The sequence below is a fragment of the Arachis ipaensis genome, chromosome B6 (genome assembly GCF_059453495.1).
Source record: "Arachis ipaensis isolate K30076 ecotype BB chromosome B6, ASM5945349v1, whole genome shotgun sequence".
Taxonomy (NCBI): Eukaryota; Viridiplantae; Streptophyta; class Magnoliopsida; order Fabales; family Fabaceae; genus Arachis; species Arachis ipaensis.
In genome coordinates, this window is record NC_142441.1 from 65,639,061 (window position 1) to 65,658,068 (window position 19,008).

At 44.5% G+C, this 19,008-nt stretch overlaps 5 non-coding genes and 32 pseudogenes across 5 annotated transcripts; all 37 read left to right on the forward strand.

Annotated features, from left to right (window-relative positions):
* Positions 1-5,852: 5,852 nt before the first annotated feature.
* LOC148556923 (5S ribosomal RNA) lies at positions 5,853-5,988 on the forward strand (annotated as a pseudogene).
* A 194-nt stretch (positions 5,989-6,182) lies between these two features.
* Positions 6,183-6,301, forward strand: LOC148556924 (5S ribosomal RNA; annotated as a pseudogene).
* A 178-nt stretch (positions 6,302-6,479) lies between these two features.
* On the forward strand, positions 6,480-6,615 carry LOC148556925 (5S ribosomal RNA; annotated as a pseudogene).
* A 188-nt stretch (positions 6,616-6,803) lies between these two features.
* LOC148556926 (5S ribosomal RNA) lies at positions 6,804-6,922 on the forward strand (annotated as a pseudogene).
* Positions 6,923-7,417: 495 nt separating this feature from the next.
* LOC148556927 (5S ribosomal RNA) lies at positions 7,418-7,536 on the forward strand (annotated as a pseudogene).
* Positions 7,537-7,739: 203 nt separating this feature from the next.
* Positions 7,740-7,858, forward strand: LOC148556928 (5S ribosomal RNA; annotated as a pseudogene).
* Positions 7,859-8,047: 189 nt separating this feature from the next.
* On the forward strand, positions 8,048-8,183 carry LOC148556929 (5S ribosomal RNA; annotated as a pseudogene).
* A 190-nt stretch (positions 8,184-8,373) lies between these two features.
* Positions 8,374-8,492, forward strand: LOC148556930 (5S ribosomal RNA; annotated as a pseudogene).
* Positions 8,493-8,658: 166 nt separating this feature from the next.
* Positions 8,659-8,794, forward strand: LOC148556931 (5S ribosomal RNA; annotated as a pseudogene).
* A 193-nt stretch (positions 8,795-8,987) lies between these two features.
* Positions 8,988-9,123, forward strand: LOC148556932 (5S ribosomal RNA; annotated as a pseudogene).
* A 190-nt stretch (positions 9,124-9,313) lies between these two features.
* Positions 9,314-9,432, forward strand: LOC148556933 (5S ribosomal RNA; annotated as a pseudogene).
* Positions 9,433-9,622: 190 nt separating this feature from the next.
* Positions 9,623-9,758, forward strand: LOC148556934 (5S ribosomal RNA; annotated as a pseudogene).
* A 189-nt stretch (positions 9,759-9,947) lies between these two features.
* LOC148556935 (5S ribosomal RNA) lies at positions 9,948-10,083 on the forward strand (annotated as a pseudogene).
* Positions 10,084-10,278: 195 nt separating this feature from the next.
* LOC148556936 (5S ribosomal RNA) lies at positions 10,279-10,397 on the forward strand (annotated as a pseudogene).
* Positions 10,398-10,576: 179 nt separating this feature from the next.
* On the forward strand, positions 10,577-10,712 carry LOC148556937 (5S ribosomal RNA; annotated as a pseudogene).
* A 190-nt stretch (positions 10,713-10,902) lies between these two features.
* LOC148556938 (5S ribosomal RNA) lies at positions 10,903-11,021 on the forward strand (annotated as a pseudogene).
* A 188-nt stretch (positions 11,022-11,209) lies between these two features.
* Positions 11,210-11,345, forward strand: LOC148556939 (5S ribosomal RNA; annotated as a pseudogene).
* Positions 11,346-11,535: 190 nt separating this feature from the next.
* LOC148556940 (5S ribosomal RNA) lies at positions 11,536-11,671 on the forward strand (annotated as a pseudogene).
* Positions 11,672-11,870: 199 nt separating this feature from the next.
* Positions 11,871-11,986, forward strand: LOC148556941 (5S ribosomal RNA; annotated as a pseudogene).
* Positions 11,987-12,168: 182 nt separating this feature from the next.
* Positions 12,169-12,304, forward strand: LOC148556942 (5S ribosomal RNA; annotated as a pseudogene).
* A 190-nt stretch (positions 12,305-12,494) lies between these two features.
* LOC148556943 (5S ribosomal RNA) lies at positions 12,495-12,613 on the forward strand (annotated as a pseudogene).
* Positions 12,614-13,110: 497 nt separating this feature from the next.
* LOC148556944 (5S ribosomal RNA) lies at positions 13,111-13,229 on the forward strand. Its single transcript, XR_015890860.1, has one exon. It is a non-coding gene; the product is annotated as a 5S ribosomal RNA (ribosomal RNA).
* A 203-nt stretch (positions 13,230-13,432) lies between these two features.
* Positions 13,433-13,551, forward strand: LOC148556945 (5S ribosomal RNA; annotated as a pseudogene).
* A 191-nt stretch (positions 13,552-13,742) lies between these two features.
* Positions 13,743-13,878, forward strand: LOC148556946 (5S ribosomal RNA; annotated as a pseudogene).
* A 191-nt stretch (positions 13,879-14,069) lies between these two features.
* LOC148556947 (5S ribosomal RNA) lies at positions 14,070-14,188 on the forward strand. Its single transcript, XR_015891720.1, has one exon. It is a non-coding gene; the product is annotated as a 5S ribosomal RNA (ribosomal RNA).
* Positions 14,189-14,378: 190 nt separating this feature from the next.
* On the forward strand, positions 14,379-14,514 carry LOC148556948 (5S ribosomal RNA; annotated as a pseudogene).
* Positions 14,515-14,704: 190 nt separating this feature from the next.
* On the forward strand, positions 14,705-14,840 carry LOC148556949 (5S ribosomal RNA; annotated as a pseudogene).
* A 530-nt stretch (positions 14,841-15,370) lies between these two features.
* Positions 15,371-15,489, forward strand: LOC148556950 (5S ribosomal RNA). The gene has a single exon (XR_015891809.1). It is a non-coding gene; the product is annotated as a 5S ribosomal RNA (ribosomal RNA).
* Positions 15,490-15,692: 203 nt separating this feature from the next.
* LOC148556951 (5S ribosomal RNA) lies at positions 15,693-15,828 on the forward strand (annotated as a pseudogene).
* A 481-nt stretch (positions 15,829-16,309) lies between these two features.
* Positions 16,310-16,428, forward strand: LOC148556952 (5S ribosomal RNA). Its single transcript, XR_015891475.1, has one exon. It is a non-coding gene; the product is annotated as a 5S ribosomal RNA (ribosomal RNA).
* Positions 16,429-16,609: 181 nt separating this feature from the next.
* Positions 16,610-16,745, forward strand: LOC148556953 (5S ribosomal RNA; annotated as a pseudogene).
* Positions 16,746-16,935: 190 nt separating this feature from the next.
* Positions 16,936-17,071, forward strand: LOC148556954 (5S ribosomal RNA; annotated as a pseudogene).
* Positions 17,072-17,263: 192 nt separating this feature from the next.
* Positions 17,264-17,382, forward strand: LOC148556955 (5S ribosomal RNA; annotated as a pseudogene).
* Positions 17,383-17,562: 180 nt separating this feature from the next.
* LOC148556956 (5S ribosomal RNA) lies at positions 17,563-17,698 on the forward strand (annotated as a pseudogene).
* Positions 17,699-17,888: 190 nt separating this feature from the next.
* On the forward strand, positions 17,889-18,007 carry LOC148556957 (5S ribosomal RNA; annotated as a pseudogene).
* Positions 18,008-18,185: 178 nt separating this feature from the next.
* LOC148556958 (5S ribosomal RNA) lies at positions 18,186-18,304 on the forward strand. The gene has a single exon (XR_015891656.1). It is a non-coding gene; the product is annotated as a 5S ribosomal RNA (ribosomal RNA).
* Positions 18,305-18,492: 188 nt separating this feature from the next.
* LOC148556959 (5S ribosomal RNA) lies at positions 18,493-18,611 on the forward strand (annotated as a pseudogene).
* The last annotated feature ends 397 nt before the right edge of the window (positions 18,612-19,008 follow it).

Here is a 19,008-nt window from a genome sequence, read left to right on the forward strand (position 1 = left end):
CAAGAAAGTGCATAATTCAATTGAAAACAAAAGAAAAAGGCTAGTTAAAATAGGCTAAGATGACTTGTCATCACAACACCAAACTTAAAGCTTGCTTGTCCCCAAGCAAGAAAAGAATCATGCAATAAAGATTGACAATCCAAGGCAAGAAGAATAGCAACTCAATGTTCATGGTAAGCTAGTTTTCTAAGCATACTACAATCACAAAAGAAATGTAAATGATTGATGCTTCCATCTAGCTCAATTTATGAAATCTTTTTCTTATCTTTCTTCCTTGAAACAAGCTTTTGATTTTCTTATTAGCTTCTCCTTTTTGGGTGCTTTGCCCCATGAGTTGATAACAAAGCTACGACTTCTAAATGCTTTGTTTTCAAGTATTACCACTTGATACATAAGCACCACAAGCATTTGATTAGAGGATTTCATTAAGCTCATTTTTCTTTTCTTTTCTTGACTCTCTAATCATTGATGCTCAGAGCCTTGAGCTTTGAGGGAGTGCTTTTGCACTTTGAGCCTAACCTTGACTTCTAAGTGTTTTGTTTTCAAGCATTTGGCTTGATACATAAACACCACAAGTACTTAACAAATGAATTGCCATTGGTACTCAGAGCCTTCAGCTTTCTCATTCTTTCCCTTTTTCTTTTCTTGCTTTATTTTGCATTTGCTTCTTCAAGGTTTTCATGATTTTAAAAGATTTCACAAAATGTCCTAGATGAAAACTTCAATTAAATAAAATCTAATGCAATTAAGCAACAATCAAACATACTAGCTTACCAATACTTTTATGCACATGCTAAAATCTTCTTTAATGCCTTGTTTGTTTATGATCATGATACTTTGTTGCTTTTGAATTCACAAAACTCAAGTTGGTAATCATAATGACATAGCACCATGTTGCAGTTTAGAAATCAAACTATGCCTTTTCATACACACATACATACAGAGAAGGTAAAGACAATCATGCAGTTTATAGTGCTTGAAACAAATGAGAGGAAAAAGAACTTTACAACCTTGTAGTTCATCTTCTCTATTGTTGTCAATTTCCTCCCATTCTCCTCCTTCCCTTGCCAAACTCAAAATACTTGCTCATCCTCAAGCAATAATTAGAACAATGGCTATGGGGCTAAGATGTATCATGAATGTCTTACATAATGAAATGTTAGTAGCACATGTGTTTTAAGCAAGCAAAATTAAAGATAATAATCAAGGCACAAGAGACAGAGACATTGTGATTGCAAGCTTAAGAAGGTGAGCATAATACTTTGCATAAAGAATAAGTGGCACACCAAACTTAATGTGACACTTTCACTTGGAATCAATGCAAGTATCCAGTAAAGATTTGAAGCAAACTGTGTTGCATAGCAACACCAAACTTAGAATGCAATCCTATGTCAATTTATTTGAACTAAAACTAAACAAAAGAAACTGTTATATGTTAAGTACAATCACCAAATGAAGAATCTGTTATGAATAAGGATGTCTTGGTGATGTATTAACAAAAACAGTTAATGGAGGAAAGCATTAAAAACAAGTAAATAAATGAAACAAAGGGAAAACAAAAATTATCCAACTAAGAAGAAAAATAACACTGTAAAAGGCAATATGATTATGCAGACAAGTGATGTTGCTGGATTGATTTGCATAGAAAAATAGGTGGCACACCAAACTTAGAATCTTGGTGTGTCACTTTCATGTAAAATTGATGCAATCATCCATGAAGATGGAAAACAGTTTGTTGCAGGGCAACACCAAACTTAGAATGTAATCATATGCCAATTTATTGAAATTTAAACAAAGCAAGGAAAAGAAATGTACCTACTGTCTACCTGTTCTTTACTTTCTTCCTCTTCTTCCAATTTGTTAAGAGAAATGACTTCAAAAGAAGAGAAGATTCAGCTATTGCCCCCTGTCTTGGTCTCTCCTCAGCAAGCTTCCTTGTGAAATTGGCTTGATTGATCTTGCTTGCTGGATCAGGGGGAGGATTGTTTGCAGTTGACCTTCTCATGAATGTTGTCCTTGGTGTCTTGGTCACAATCCTCTTCTTGGTGCTTTTGTTAATTGCCTTCACTTCTTGGATGTCAAGACATGGTTGCTGTGTGATTATTGGAGTGATTTCTTCATTCAGGGCCTCTTGTATTGGTGGTTCCATGAACTCCTCCTTTATGTACTTCTCTTCCTCACTTGAGTTTGGAATGACTTCTTCACTCTCTTGCTCCTCCACTTCCTCTTTTACACCCAACATTTGTTTCAATCGCTCTATCATGGGGGAGGTTTGTCGATCTTCCCAACATTTCTTCATCTCCTCGTCATACCTTTCAATCATGGATTCAAATGTTGAGGCGTTTTGGTCCAGGGAGGTTTGTGAGAGTTGTGAGTCTTCATGTTCTCTTGTCATCTCAAGTGCAGTTTCAGGTTCAACCACCTCATTCTTCATTGAAAGTTCACTTGATGCAGTGGCCTCCTTATCTTGCTCTTCCACTTTCTCCTTCATATCCATCAGTTGGCCTTCATTTTTCTTGCTCAGTGGTTCTAAGTGTTTCCTTATTTTCTCTAAATCTTCATTCATATTTTTTAAGAGACTTTCTTCCCTTTTCCAGGCTTGTTGTTGTTCCTTCATGAATTGTTCTTGTCTTTTCAACAATTCTCTGGATTTTTGAAGTGGATCTTCATTTTGCTCTTCCACCTCCTCCTTTTTTGCAATTTCACTTAACACAGGGACCTTGCATTCTTGTTTTTCCATTTTCTCCTTCCTTGCATTCAACAATTGGCCTGCCATTACTTCCATGTTTTTGAATGAATTCTCTTGCTCGTTCCAAGATCTTTGCACCTCCCTCTCATATTTTTCAAACATAATCTCTAGCTTTGAGAGGCCTAGGTTCGTGGAAGTTTGTGTTGAGGCATATTTAGGTGATGAAGAATTTTCAAATGTAGAAGTGGGCGGTGAGGTTGGACAATCTCTCATGTGAGTTGACTGCTCAGAATTTGCAGTTTCTTGGTAATACTCCCAGCCACCATTGAAATAATGACTTGAATCATTTTGTGGTGGAGGGAAATATCCCATATGTTTTTCTTTCTCATCTTGTGGTTCTGAAGCATGGCTCCATGAATTGGAGAGCCCAGAATTTGAAGTTTCTTGGTGATATTCCCATCCATCATTAGAGATTGGTGATGGTGGGTGATATCCCATAGAATTTATTTGATCATGAGATGAGTTGAACTCCATTTGAGTTTTGTAAAACACACAACCAAGTAAAATTGAAATTACTCATATCAGAGATAAGAATTTCTTAGTGAGGCAAAAACTCAAACACCTTGGTTTCACTTTGAAACAGAAACCAAAAATAAAGAAAATGCTTAATCTAGACTTCTCACCCACTTAATTATTGTTGATCTAATCAATCCCCGGCAACGGCGCCAAAAACTTGATGAGTTATTTTGGTGAGAAACGAATCTCTCCCAAAACACCCAAAACTAACCGGCAAGTGCACCGGGTCGCATCAAGTAATAAAAACTCACGGGGGTGAGGTCGATCCCACAGGGATTGATGGATCAAGCAATTTTAGTGGGTGATTAGTTTAGTCAAGCTAACATTGAGTGATTTGAGTGACAATTGAAGCCAACAGAATGTAAATGACAAGGAAAATTAAAGTGCAGAAAGTAAAATTGCAAGTAACTTAAAGAGCAAGAAATGTAAATTGCAAGAAAGATAAATTTCATTAAATGTAAAAGGGAGTGGGGTGCAGGGAAATTAAAGAGAGCAATAGATCAAGCAACTGGATATTTAAATTGCAGAAAATGTAAATGTGCAGGAAATGTAAATTGGAAGCAATGCAACAGGAAGTAAAAATTGCAGAGAAGGGAATTGTAGCAGAAAGTAAATCAGCGAGAGAACTCAAATCAATTGTGAAATCTAGAAAGACAAGTGAAGATCTCAGGGGATCCAAGAGACTAGAAAACAAGTCTAGATCTCAAGCCCTTCCTTGATTCAATAAAAGGAAAGTTGCAGAGAATTAAAAGAAAGATTGCAGAAGAAGTAAAGAGACGTTGCAAAAAGAGAATGAAAACAGAATTCCTTCCAATCTCAATTCAAGATTCAAAACAAAAAAAACTAAAGAGAGAGAGTTCTCTATTCCTAATGCTCCCTAGTGGAGCTCGCCTCCTCACCAATATGAAAATGATGCCTTATATAGGCTTTACAAAATGAAAATGAAATTCAAAACAAATTACAATTAAAATGAAATTCCTATTCTAACTATCTCTTGTGCCTTTGAGTGATGATCATGGGCCTTTGCTCTTCGTGGAATTGGGTTGAAAGAGGCCTTGGTTGATTGCTCTTGGAGTTTGAAGAAGAACCAAAGTGAACCAATTGAACCGGGTTTGAGGTTAGCCAAAGTGGGACCTAAAGTTTGAGCCAAAGTTAGGGGTCTAACTTTGGCTCCAACTTTTCACATCAGCAAACACAATCTGCTGGTATGGACGTTGGTGCCAACGTTAGGGGTCTAACTTTGACCCTAACGTTGGCCTCCCTTATGCACATTTATGGCGCCAACTTTGTCCTCTTGTCATGTTGCCAATTTTATGCCCAATATAGACTATCATATATGGTTGGAAAGCTCTGAATGTCAGCTTTCTAACCCACTTGGAATCACTTCAATTGGACATCTACAACTCAAGTTATGATCATTTGAAGAGGGCATGGTCGCTGGCTTTGGTGTGCAGCGTTTGAGGTAACGTTAGCCCTCAAACGTTGGCGAAAACGCCAGTTCTGGAGGCTCAAATGTATTGTCCACCCCATACTATTATACATTGTTGGAAAGCCCTGGATGTCTACTTTCCAATGACGTTGGGAGCACATCAATTGGAGCTCTACAGCTCGAGTTATACTCCATCGAAGGTGCAGAGGTCAAGTGGCCTCACTGCATGTTGCCACCATGTTCATTTATGCACATTGCGGGGCAGTTTTCTCCCTCAATTTTAGTGTCCACCATGCAGTGCCATATATGCTTGGAAAGCTCTTGATTCCTACTTTCCAATGCTTCTTGAATCACCTCATTTGGAGCTCTGTAGCTCAAGTTATTCTTGTTGGAAGTATACCCCTTGTATGCCTTGTGGTGTGTGGCGCCAACGTTAGCCTCCAAGTTAGGGGGCTAACGTTGGCGCAAACTTTGGTGCCTCTCCCTTGTGTCTTCATGTGCCAACGTTAGCCTCCAAGTTAGGGGGCTAACGTTGGCGCAAACGTTGGCTGGCCCAGGGATGAATTTCAAGTTTCTCTTGCCAACGTTAGCCTCCAAGTTAGGGGGCTAACGTTGGCTCAAACGTGGGGAGCCCAGGGAGTGGTCTTCATGCCCAACGTTAGCCTCCAAGTTAGGGGGCTAACGTTGGGGCTAACTTCATGCCTCCCGGTTCAATTTCACTTATTCCATTCTTCACTTCTAGCCATTCCTCTTTGCTTCAACCTTTCTCCAAGCTTTCTTCACCTATCATTAATCAACCAAACTCATCAAAGCTATGCTCAAAATCATGAGATCTTCATTCTTTCATAATATGCAACAAATATAGCATAAAACCTCATGAAATGGCATGAATTCATATATGGTTGGTTCAATCAAGGGAAACATGAAAATCTACTCAATTAGCTTGCTTATGGCTCAAGAAAGTGCATAATTCAATTGAAAACAAAAGAAAAAGGCTAGTTAAAATAGGCTAAGATGACTTGTCATCAATAGCTTAGCTAAAGCAAGCCACAATGACCTGATTTTCGGCAAGCTCGCACGGGCCCCCTAGGGATTCGCAGCTCGACTTACCCTACGTCGCGAGACATGCTTATGATAATTGTGTGCGCATACTTTAATAGGTGCGATCATACCAGCACCAATGCACCGGATCCCGTCAGAACTCCGCAGTGAAGCGTGCTTGGACGAGAGTAGTACTAGGACGAGAGTAGTACTAGGATGGGTGACCTCCTGGGAAGTTCTCGTGTTGCATCTCTTTTTTTTTTCTTTTTTTTTTTTACGTCGTGCTTACCCTCGTTCTTTAAACGACGACATCTTGAATAGTTTAGCTAAAGCGAGCCTCAATGACCTGATTTTCGGCAAGCTCGCACGGGCCCCGCAGGGATTCGCAGCTCGACATACCCTACGTCGCGAGACATGCTTATGATAATTGTGTGCGCATACTTTAACAGGTACGATCATACCAGCACTAATGCACCGAATCCCATCAGAATTCCGCAGTTAAGCGTGCTTGGACGAGAGTAGTTCTAGGATGGGTGACCTCCTGGGAAGTCCTCGTGTAGCACCTTTTTTTTTACGTCGTGCTTACCCTCGTTCTTTAAACGACGCTAACTTGAATAGTTTCGCTAAAGCGAACCTCAATGACCTTATTTTCGGCAAGCTCACACGGGCCCCGCAGGGCTTCGAAGCTCGACTCACCCTACGTCGCGAGACATGCTTATGATAATTGTGTGCGCATACTTTAATAGGTGCGATCATACCAGCACTAATGCACCGGATCCCATCAGAACTCCGCAGTTAAGCTTGCTTGGGCGAGAGTAGTACTAGGACGAGAGTAGTACTAGGATGGGTGACCTCCTGGGAAGTCCTCATGTTGCACCTTTTTTTTTGGTTTTTTTTTACGTCATCCTTACCCTCGTTCTTTAAACGACGCTATCTTGAATAGTTTAGCTAAAGCGAGCCTCAATGACCTGATTTTCGGCAAGCTCGCACGGGCCCGCAGGGATTCGCAGCTCGACTTACCCTACGTTGCGAGACATGCTTATGATAATTGTGTGCGCATACTTTAACAGGTACGATCATACCAGCACTAATGCACCGGATCTCATCAGAATTCCGCAGTTAAGCGTGCTTGGGCGAGAGTAGTACTAGGATGGGTGACCTCTTGGGAAGTCCTCGTGTAGCACATTTTTTTTTACGTCGTGCTTACCCTTGTTCTTTAAACGACGCTATAGTGAATAGCTTAGCAAAAGCGAGCCTCAATGACCTGATTTTCGGCAAGCACGCACGAGCCCCGCAGGGATTCGCAGCTCGACTTACCCTACGTCGCGAGACATGCTTATGATAATTGTGTGTGCATACTTTAACAGGTGCATTCATACCAGCACTAATGCACCAGATCCCATCAAAACTCCGCAGTTAAGCGTGCTTGGGCGAGAGTAGTACTAGGCCGAGAGTAGTACTAGGATGGGTGACCGCCTAAGAAGTCCTCGTGTTGCACCTCTTTTTTTTTTACGTCGTGCTTACCCTTGTTCTTTAAACGACGCTATATTGGATAGCTTAGCTAAAGCGAGCCTCAATGACCTGATTTTCGGCAAGCTCGCACGGGCCCGTTAGGGATTCGCAGCTCGACTTACCTTACGTCGCGAGACATGCTTATGATAATTGTGTGCGCATACTTTAACAGTTGCGATCATACCAGCACTAATGCACCGGATCCCATCAGAACGTCGCAGTTAAGCGTGATTGGGCGAGAGTAGTACTAGGATGGGTGACCTCCTGGGAAGTCCTCGTGTTGCACCTCTTTTTATTTTATTTTATATTATTTTATTTTTTACGTCGTGCTTATCCTTGTTCTTTAAATGACGCTATATTGAACAGTTTAGCTAAAGCGAGCCTCAATTACCTGATTTTCGGCAAGCTCGCACGGGCCCCGTTGGGATTCGCAGCTCGACTTACCCTACGTCGCGAGACATGCTTATGATAATTAAGTGCGCATACTTTAACAATTGCGATCATACCAGCACTAATGCACCGGATCCCATCATAACTTCGTAGTTAAGCGTGGTTGGGCTAGAGTAGTACTAGGATGGGTGACCTCCTGGGAAGTCCTCGTGTTGCACCTTTTTTTTTGTTTTTTTTTTACATCGTACTTACCCTCGTTCTTTAAACGACGCTATCTTGAATAGTTTAGCTAAAGTGAGCCTCAATGACCTGATTTTCGGCAAGCTCGCATGGGCCCCGCAGGGATTCATAGCTCGACTTACCCTACGTCTCGAGACATGCTTATGATAATTGTGTGTGCATACTTTAATAAGTGCGATCATACCAGCACCAATGCACCGGATCCCATCAGAACTCCGCAGTTAAGCGTGCTTGGGCGAGAGTAGTACTAGGACGAGAGTAGTACTAGGATGGGTGACCTCCTGGGAAGTCCTCGTGTTGCACCTCTTTTTTTTTCTTTTTTTTTACGTCGTGCTTATCCTCGTTCTTTAAACGACGCTATCTTGAATAGTTTAGCCAAAGCGAGCCTCAATGACCTGATTTTCGGCAAGCTCGCACGGGCACCGCAGGGATTCGCAGCTCAACTTACCCTACGTCGCGAGACATGCTTATGATAATTGTGCGCGCACACCTTAACATATGCGATCATACCAGCACTACTGCACCGGATCCCATCAGAACTTCGTAGTTAAGCGTCCTTGGGCGAGAGTAGTACTAGGCTGGGTGACCTCCTGGGAAGTCCTCGTGTTGCACCTCTTTTTTTTTTTTTTTACGTCGTGCTTACCCTCGTTCTTTAAACGACGCTAACTTGAATAGTTTCGCTAAAGCGAACCTTAATGACCTGAGCCCCGCGGGGCTTCGCAGCTCGACTTACCCTACTTCGCGAGACATGCTTATGATAATTGTGTGCGCATACTTTATTAGGTGCGATCATACCAGCACCAATGCACCGGATCCCATCAGAACTCCGCAGTTAAGCGTGCTTGGGCGAGAGTAGTACTAGGACGAGAGTAGTACTAGGATGGGTGACCTCCTGTGAAGTCCTCGTGTTGCACCTCTTTTTTTTTTTCTTTTTTTTTTACGTCGTGCTTACCCTCGTTCTTTAAACGATGCTAACTTGAATAGTTTCGCTAAAGCGAACCTTAATGACCTGATTTTCGGCAAGCTCACACGGGCCCCGCAGGGCTTCGCAGCTCGACTTACCCTACGTCGCGAGACATGCTTATGATAATTGTGTGCGCATACTTTAATAGGTGCGATCATACCAACACCAATGCACCGGATCCCATCAGAACTCCGCAGTTAAGCGTGCTTGGGCGAGAGTAGTACTAGGACGAGAGTAGTACTAGGATGGGTGACCTCCTGGGAAGTCCTCGTGTTGCACCTCTTTTTTTTTCTTTTTTTTTTACGTCGTGCTTACCCTCATTCTTTAAACGATGCTAACTTGAATAGTTTCGCTAAAGCGAACCTCAATGACCTGATTTTCGGCAAGCCACACAGGCCCCGTAGGGCTTTGCAGCTCGACTTACCCTACGTCGCGAGACATGCTTATGATAATTGTGTGTGCATACTTTAATAGGTGCGATCATACCAACACTAATGCACCGGATCCCGTTAGAACTCCGCAGTTAAGCGTGCTTGTGCGAGAGTAGTACTAGGGTGGGTGACCTCCTAGGAAGTCCTCATGTTGCACCTCTTTTTTTGTTTTTTTTTTTTTACATTGTGCTTCCCTCATTCTTTAAACGACGCTATCTTGAATAATTTAGCTAAAGCGAGCCTCAATGACCTAATTTTCGGCAAGCTCGCACGGGCCCGCAGGGATTCGCAGCTCGACTTACCCTACGTCGCGAGACATGCTTATGATAATTTTGTGCGCATACTTTAATAGGTGCGATCATACCCGCACCAATGCACCGGATCCCATCAGAACTCCGCAGTTAAGCGTGCTTAGGCGATAGTAGTACTAGGACAAGAGTACTACTAGGATGGGTGACCTCCTGGGAAGTCCTCGTGTTGCACCTCTTTTTTTCTTTTTTTTTTACGTCGTGCTTACCCTCGTTCTTTAAACGACGCTAACTTGAATAGTTTCGCTAAGGCAAACCTCAATGACCTGATTTTCGGCAAGCTCACACGGGCCCCGCAGGGCTTCGCAGCTCGACTTACCCTACGTCGCGAGACATGCTTATGATAATTGTTTGTGCATACTTTGATAGGTGCGATCATACCAGCACTAATGCACCGGATCCCATCAGAACTCCGAAGTTAAGCGTGCTTGGGCGAGAGTAGTACTAGGACGAGAGTAGTACTAGGATGGGTGACTTCCTGGGAAGTCCTCATGTTGCACCTCTTTTTTTTTGGTTTTTTTTTTTTACGTTGTGCTTACCCTCGTTCTTTAAACGACACTATCTTGAATAGTTTAGCTAAAGCGAGCCTCAATGACCTGATTTTCGGCAAGCTCGCACGGGCCCCGCAGGGATTCGCAGCTCGACATACCTTACGTCGCGAGACATGCTTATGATAATTGTGTGCGCATACTTTAACAGGCTACGATCATACCAGCACTAATGCACCGAATCCCATCAGAATTCCGCAGTTAAGCATGCTTGGACGAGAGTAGTTCTAGGATGGGTGACCTCCTGGGAAGTCCTCGTGTAGCACCTTTTTTTTTTACGTCGTGCTTACCCTCGTTCTTTAAACGACGCTAACTTGAATAGTTTCGCTAAAGCAAACCTCAATGACCTGATTTTCGGCAAGCTCACACGGGCCCCGCAGGGCTTCGAAGCTCGACTTACCCTACGTCGCGAGACATGCTTATGATAATTGTGTGCGCATACTTTAATAGGTGCGATCATACCAACACCAATGCACCGGATCCCATCAGAACTCCGCAGTTAAGCGTGCTTGGGCGAGAGTAGTACTAGGACGAGAGTAGTACTAGGATGGGTGACCTCATGGGAAGTCCTCGTGTTGCACCTCTTTTTTTTTCTTTTTTTTTTACGTCGTGCTTACCCTCATTCTTTAAACGATGCTAACTTGAATAGTTTCGCTAAAGCGAACCTCAATGACCTGATTTTCGGCAAGCCACACAGGCCCCGCAGGGCTTCGCAGCTCGACTTACCCTACGTCGCGAGACATGCTTATGATAATTGTGTGTGCATACTTTAATAGGTGCGATCATACCAGCAATAATGCACCGGATCCCGTTAGAACTCCGCAGTTAAGCGTGCTTGGGCGAGAGTAGTACTAGGGTGGGTGACCTCCTAGGAAGTCCTCATGTTGCACCTCTTTTTTTGTTTTTTTTTTTACATTGTGCTTTCCTCATTCTTTAAACGACGCTATCTTGAATAGTTTAGCTAAAGCGAGCCTCAATGACCTGATTTTCGGCAAGCTCGCACGGGCCCGCAGGGATTCGCAGCTCGACTTACCCTACGTCGCGAGACATGCTTATGATAATTTTGTGCGCATACTTTAATAGGTGCGATCATACCCGCACCAATGCACCGGATCCCATCAGAACTCCGCAGTTAAGCGTGCTTAGGCGATAGTAGTACTAGGACAAGAGTAGTACTAGGATGGGTGACCTCCTGGGAAGTCCTCGTGTTGCACCTCTTTTTTTTCTTTTTTTTTTACGTCGTGCTTACCCTCGTTCTTTAAACGACACTAACTTGAATAGTTTCGCTAAAGCAAACCTCAATGACCTGATTTTCGGCAAGCTCACACGGGCCCCGCAGGGCTTCGCAGCTCGACTTACCCTACGTCGCGAGACATGCTTATGATAATTGTTTGTGCATACTTTGATAGGTGCGATCATACCAGCACTAATGCACCGGATCCCATCAGAACTCCGAAGTTAAGCGTGCTTGGGCGAGAGCAGTACTAGGACGAGAGTAGTACTAGGATGGGTGACTTCCTGGGAAGTCCTCATGTTGCACCTCTTTTTTTTTTTTGGTTTTTTTTTTTTTACGTTGTGCTTACCCTCGTTCTTTAAACGACACTATCTTGAATAGTTTAGCTAAAGCGAGCCTCAATGACCTGATTTTCGGCAAGCTCGCACGGGCCCCACAGGGATTCGCAGCTCGACATACCCTACGTCGCGAGACATGCTTATGATAATTGTGTGCGCATACTTTAACAGGCTACGATCATACCAGCACTAATGCACCGAATCCCATCAGAATTCCGCAGTTAAGCGTGCTTGGACGAGAGTAGTTCTAGGATGGGTGACCTCCTGGGAAGTCCTCTTGTAGCACCTTTTTTTTTTACGTCGTGCTTACCCTCGTTCTTTAAACGACGCTAACTTGAATAGTTTCGCTAAAGCGAACCTCAATGACCTGATTTTCGGCAAGCTCACACGGGCCCCGCAGGGCTTCGAAGCTCGACTTACCCTACGTCGCGAGACATGCTTATGATAATTGTGTGCGCGTACTTTAATAGGTGCGATCATACCAGCACTAATGCACCGGATCCCATCAGAACTCCGCAGTTAAGCTTGCTTGGGCGAGAGTAGTACTAGGACGAGAGTAGTACTAGGATGGGTGACCTCCTGGGAAGCCCTCATGTTGCACCTCTTTTTTTTTGGTTTTTTTTTACGTCGTCCTTACCCTCGTTCTTTAAACGACGCTATCTTGAATAGTTTAGCTAAAGCGAGCCTCAATGACCTGATTTTCGGCAAGCTCGCACGGGCCCGTAGGGATTCGCAGCTCGACTTACCCTACGTTGCGAGACATGCTTATGATAATTGTGTGCGCATACTTTAACAGGTACGATCATACCAGCACTAATGCACCGGATCTCATCAGAATTCCGTAGTTAAGCGTGCTTGGGCGAGAGTAGTACTAGGATGGGTGACCTCTTGGGAAGTCCTCGTGTAGCACATTTTTTTTTACGTCGTGCTTACCCTTGTTCTTTAAACGATGCTATAGTGAATAGCTTAGCAAAAGCGAGCCTCAATGACCTGATTTTCGGCAAGCACGCACGAGCCCCGCAAGGATTCACAGCTCGACTTACCCTACGTCGCGAGACATGCTTATGATAATTGTGTGTGCATACTTTAACAAGTGCGATCATACCAGCACTAATGCCCCAGATCCCATCAAAACTCCGCAGTTAAGCGTGCTTGGGCGAGAGTAGTACTAGGCCGAGAGTAGTACTAGGATGGGTGACCGCCTAAGAAGTCCTCGTGTTGCACCTCTTTTTTTTTTTTACGTCGTGCTTACCCTTGTTCTTTAAACGACGCTATATTGGATAGCTTAGCTAAAGCGAGCCTCAATGACCTGATTTTCGGCAAGCTCGCACGGGCCCGTTAGGGATTCGCAGCTCGACTTACCTTACGTCGCGAGACATGCTTATGATAATTGTGTGCGCATACTTTAACAGGTGCGATCATACCAGCACTAATGCACCGGATCCCATCAGAACTTCGCAGTTAAGCGTGATTGGGCGAGAGTAGTACTAGGATGGGTGACCTCCTGGGAAGTCCTCGTGTTGCACCTCTTTTTATTTTATTTTATATTATTTTATTTTTTACGTCGTGCTTATCCTTGTTCTTTAAATGACGCTATATTGAACAGTTTAGCTAAAGCGAGCCTCAATTACCTGATTTTCGGCAAGCTCGCACGGGTCCCGTTGGGATTCGCAGCTCGACTTACCCTACGTCGCGAGACATGCTTATGATAATTAAGTGCGCATACTTTAACAATTGCGATCATACCAGCACTAATGCACCGGATCCCATCATAACTTCGTAGTTAAGCGTGGTTGGGCTAGAGTAGTACTAGGATGGGTGACCTCCTGGGAAGTCCTCGTGTTGCACCTTTTTTTTTTGTTTTTTTTTTTACGTCGTACTTACCCTCGTTCTTTAAACGACGCTATCTTGAATAGTTTAGCTAAAGCGAGCCTCAATGACCTGATTTTCGGCAAGCTCGCACGGGCCCCGCAGGGATTCATAGCTCGACTTACCCTACGTCTCGAGACATGCTTATGATAATTGTGTGTGCATACTTTAATAAGTGCGATCATACCAGCACCAATGCACCGGATCCCATCAGAACTCCGCAGTTAAGCGTTCTTGGGCGAGAGTAGTACTAGGACGAGAGTAGTACTAGGATGGGTGACCTCCTGGGAAGTCCTCGTGTTGCACCTCTTTTTTTTTCTTTTTTTTTTACGTCGTGCTTATCCTCGTTCTTTAAACGACGCTATCTTGAATAGTTTAGCCAAAGCGAGCCTCAAAGACCTGATTTTCGGCAAGCTCGCACGGGCACCGCAGGGATTCGCAGCTCGACTTACCCTACGTCGCGAGACATGCTTATGATAATTGTGTGTGCATACTTTAATAGGTGCGATCATACCAGCACTAATGCACCGGATCCCATTAGAACTCCGCAGTTAAGCGTGCTTGGGCGAGAGTAGTACTAGGGTGCGTGACCTCCTGGGAAGTCCTCATGTTGCACCTCTTTTTTTGTTTTTTTTTTTTTACATTGTGCTTCCCTCATTCTTTAAACGACGCTATCTTGAATAGTTTAGCTAAAGCGAGCCTCAATGACCTAATTTTCGGCAAGCTCGCACGGGCCCGCAGGGATTCGCAGCTCGACTTACCCTACGTCGCGAGACATGCTTATGATAATTGTGTGCGCATACTTTAATAGGTGCGATCATACCCGCACCAATGCACCGGATCCCATCAGAACTCCGCAGTTAAGCGTGCTTGGGCGATAGTAGTACTTGGACAAGAGTAGTACTAGGATGGGTGACCTCCTGGGAAGTCCTCGTGTTGCACCTCTTTTTTTTCTTTTTTTTTTACGTCGTGCTTACCCTCGTTCTTTAAACGACGCTAACTTGAATAGTTTCGCTAAAGCAAACCTCAATGACCTGATTTTCGGCAAGCTCAGACGGGCCCCGCAGAGCTTCGCAGCTCGACTTACCCTACGTCGCGAGACATGCTTATGATAATTGTTTGTGCATACTTTGATAGGTGCGATCATACCAGCACTAATGCACCGGATCCCATCAGAACTCCGAAGTTAAGCGTGCTTGGGCGAGAGTAGTACTAGGACGAGAGTAGTACTAGGATGGGTGACTTCCTGGGAAGTCCTCATGTTGCACCTCTTTTTTTTTTTGGTTTTTTTTTTTTACGTTGTGCTTACCCTCGTTCTTTAAACGACGCTATCTTGAATAGTTTAGCTAAAGCGAGACTCATTGACCTGATTTTCGGCAAGCTCGCACGGGCACCGCAGGGATTCGCAGCTCGACTAACCCTACGTCGTGAGACATGCTTATGACAATTGTGTGCGCATACTTTAGCAGGTACGATCATACCAGCACTAATGCACCAGATCCCATCAAAACTCCGTAGTTAAGCGTGCTTGGGCGAGAGTAGTACCAGGACGAGAGTAGTACTAGGATGGGTGACCTCCTGGGAAGTCCTCATGTTGCACCTCTTTTTTTTGTTTTTTTGTTCTTTTTTTTACATCGTGCTTACCCTCGTTCTTTAAAAGACGCTATCTTGAATAGTTTAGCTAAAGCGAGCCTCAATGACCTGATTTTCGGCAAACTCCCACAGGCCCCGCAGGATTCGCAGCGCGACTTAACCTACGTCGCGAGACATGCTTATGATAATTGTGTGCACATACTTTAACAAGTGCGATCATACCAGCACTAATGCACCGGATCCCATCAGAACTTCGCGGTTAAGCGTGCTTGGGCGAGAGTAGTACTAGGATGGGTGACCTCCTTGGAAGTCCTCGTGTTGCACCTCTTTTTATTTTATTTTATTTTATTTTATTTTTTACGTCGTGCTTACCCTTGTTCTTTAAACGACGGTATATTGAACAATTTAGCTAAAGCGAGCCTCAATGACCTGATTTTCGGCAAGCTCGCACGGGCCCCGTAGAGATTCACAGCTCGACTTATCCTACGTCATGAGACATGCTTATGATAATTGTGTGCGCTTACTTTAATAGGTGCGATCATACCAGCACTAATGCACCGGATCCCATCAGAACTCCGCAGTTAAGCGTGCTTGGGCGAGAGTAGTACTAGGACGAGAGTAGTACTAGGATGGGTGACCTCCTGGGAAGTCCTCATGTTTCACCTTTTTTTTTTTTTTTACATCGTGCTTACCCTCGTTCTTTAAACGACGCTATCTTGAATAGTTTAGCTAAAGCGAGCCTGAATGACCTGATTTTCGGCAAGGTCGCACGGGCCCCGCAGGATTCGCAGCTCGACTTACCCTACGTCGCGAGACATGCTTATGATAATTGTGTGCGCATACTTTAATAGGTACGATCATACCAGCACCAATGCACCGGATCCCCTCAGAATTCCACAGTTAAGCGTGCTTGGGCGAGAGTAGTACTAGGATGGGTGACCTCCTATGAAGTCCTCTTGTAGCAACTTTTTTTTTTACGTCGTGCTTACCCTTGTTCTTTAAACGACGCTATATTGAATAGCTTAGCTAAAGCGAGCCTCAATGACCTGATTTTCAGAAAGCTCGCACGGGCCCCGTAGGGATTCACAGCTCGACTTACCCTACGTCGCGAGACATGCTTATGATAATTGTGTGCGCATACTTTAACAGGTGCGATCATACCAGCACTAATGCACCGGATCCCATTAGAACTTCGCAGTTAAGCGTGCTTGGGCGAGAGTAGTACTAGGATGGGTGACCTCCTAGGAAGTCCTCGTGTTGCAACTCTTTTTTTTTTACGTCGTGCTTACCCTTGTTCTTAAAACGACGCTAACTTGAATAGTTTCGCTAAAGCCAACCTCAACGACCTGATTTTCGGCAAGCTCACACGGGCCCCACGGGGCTTCGCAGCTCGACTTACCCTACGTCACGAGACATGCTTATGATAATTGTGTGGGCATACTTTAATAGGTGCGATCATACCAGCATCAATGCGCCGGATCCCATCAGAACTCCGCAGTTAAGCGTGCTTGGGCGAGAGTAGTACTAGGATGAGAGTAGTACTAGGATGGGTGACCTCCTGGGAAGTTCTCGTGTTGCACCTCTTTTTTTTTGTTTTTTTTTACATCGTGCTTACCCTCGTTCTTTAAACGACGTTAACTTGAATAGTTTCGCTAAAGCGAACCTCAATGATCTGATTTTCGGCAAGCTCACACGGGCCCCGCAGGGCTTCGCAGCTCGACTTACCCTACGTCGCGAGACATGCTTATGATAATTGTGTGCGCATACTTTAATAGGTGCGATCATACCAGCAATAATGCACCGGATCCCATCAGAACTCTGCAGTTAAGCGTGCTTGGGCGAGAGTAGTACTAGGCCGAGAGTAGTACTAGGATGGGGGACCTCCTGGGAAGTCCTCATGTTGCACCTCTCTTTTTTTGTTTTTTTTTTTACGTCGTGCTTACCCTCGTTCTTTAAACGACGCTATCTTGAATAGTTTAGCTAAAGCGAGCCTCAATGACCTGATTTTCGGCAAGCTCGCATGGGCCCTGCAGGGATTCGCAGCTCGACTTACCCTACGTCGCGAGACATGCTTATGATAATTGTGTGCGCATACTTTAACAGGTATGATCATACCAGCACTAATTCACCGGATCCCATCAGAATTCCGCAGTTAAGCGTGCTTGGGCAAGAGTAGTACTAGGATGGGTGACCTCCTGGGAAGTCCTCGTGTTGCACCTCTTTTTTTTTTACGTCGTGCTTACCCTCGTTCTTTAAACGACGCTAACTTGAATAGTTTCGCTAAAGCGAACCTCAATGACCTGATTTTTGGCAAGCTCACACGGGCCCGCGGGGCTTCGCAGCTCGACTTACCCTACGTCGCGAGACATGCTTATGATAATTGTGTGCGCATACTTTAATAGGTGCGATCATACCAGCACCAATGCACCGGATCCCATCAGAACTCCGCAGTTAAGTGTGCTTGGGCGAGAGTAGTACTAGGATGAGAGTAGTACTAGGATGGGTGACCTCCTGGGAAGTTCTCGTGTTGCACCTCTTTTTTTTTCTTTTTTTTTACGTCGTGCTTACCCTTGTTCTTTAAACGACGCTATTTTGAGTAGCTTAGCTAAAGCGAGCCACAATGACCTGATTTTCGGCAAGCTCGCACGGGCCCCGTAGGGATTTGCAGCTCGACTTACCCTACGTCGTGAGTCATGCTTATGATAATTGTGTGCGCATACTTTAACAGGTGCGATCATACCAGCACTAATGCATCGGATCCCATCAGAACTTCGCAGTTAAGCGTCCTTGGACGAGAGTAGTACTAGGATGGGTGACGTACTGGGAAGTCCTCGTGTAGCACTTGTTTTTTTACGTCGTGCTTACCCTTGTTCTTTAAACGGCGCTATTTTGAATAGCTTAGCTAAAGCAAGCCACAATGACCTGATTTTCGGCAAACTCGCACGGGCCCCCTAGGGATTCGCAGCTCGACTTACCCTACGTCGCGAGACATGCTTATGATAATTGTGTGCGCATACTTTAATAGGTGCGATCATACCAGCACTAATGCACCGGATCCCATCAGAACTCCGCAGTTAAGCTTGCTTGGGCGAGAGTGGTACTAGGATGGGTGACCTCCTGGGAAGTCCTCATGTTGCACCTTTTTTTTTGGTTTTTTTTTACGTCATCCTTACCCTCGTTCTTTAAACGACGCTATCTTGAATAGTTTAGCTAAAGCGAGCCTCAATGACCTGATTTTCGGCAAGCTCGCACGGGCCCGCAGGGATTCGCAGCTCGACTTACCCTACGTTGCGAGACATGCTTATGATAATTGTGTGCGCATACTTTAACAGGTACGATCATACCAGCACTAATGCACCGGATCTCATCAGAATTCCGCAGTTAAGCGTGCTTGGGCGAGAGTAGTACTAGGATGGGTGACCTCTTGGGAAGTCCTCGTGTAGCACATTTTTTTTTACGTCGTGCTTACCCTTGTTCTTTAAACGACGCTATAGTGAATAGCTTAGCAAAAGCGAGCCTCAATGACCTGATTTTCGGCAAGCACGCACGAGCCCCGCAGGGATTCGCAGCTCGACTTTCCCTACGTCGCGAGACATGCTTATGATAATTGTGTGTGCATACTTTAACAGGTGCATTCATACCAGCACTAATGCACCAGATCCCATCAAAACTCCGCAGTTAAGCGTGCTTGGGCGAGAGTAGTACTAGGCCGAGAGTAGTACTAGGATGGGTGACCGCCTAAGAAGTCCTCGTGTTGCACCTCTTTTTTTTTTATGTCGTGCTTACCCTTGTTCTTTAAACGACGCTATATTGGTTAGCTTAGCTAAAGCGAGCCTCAATGACCTG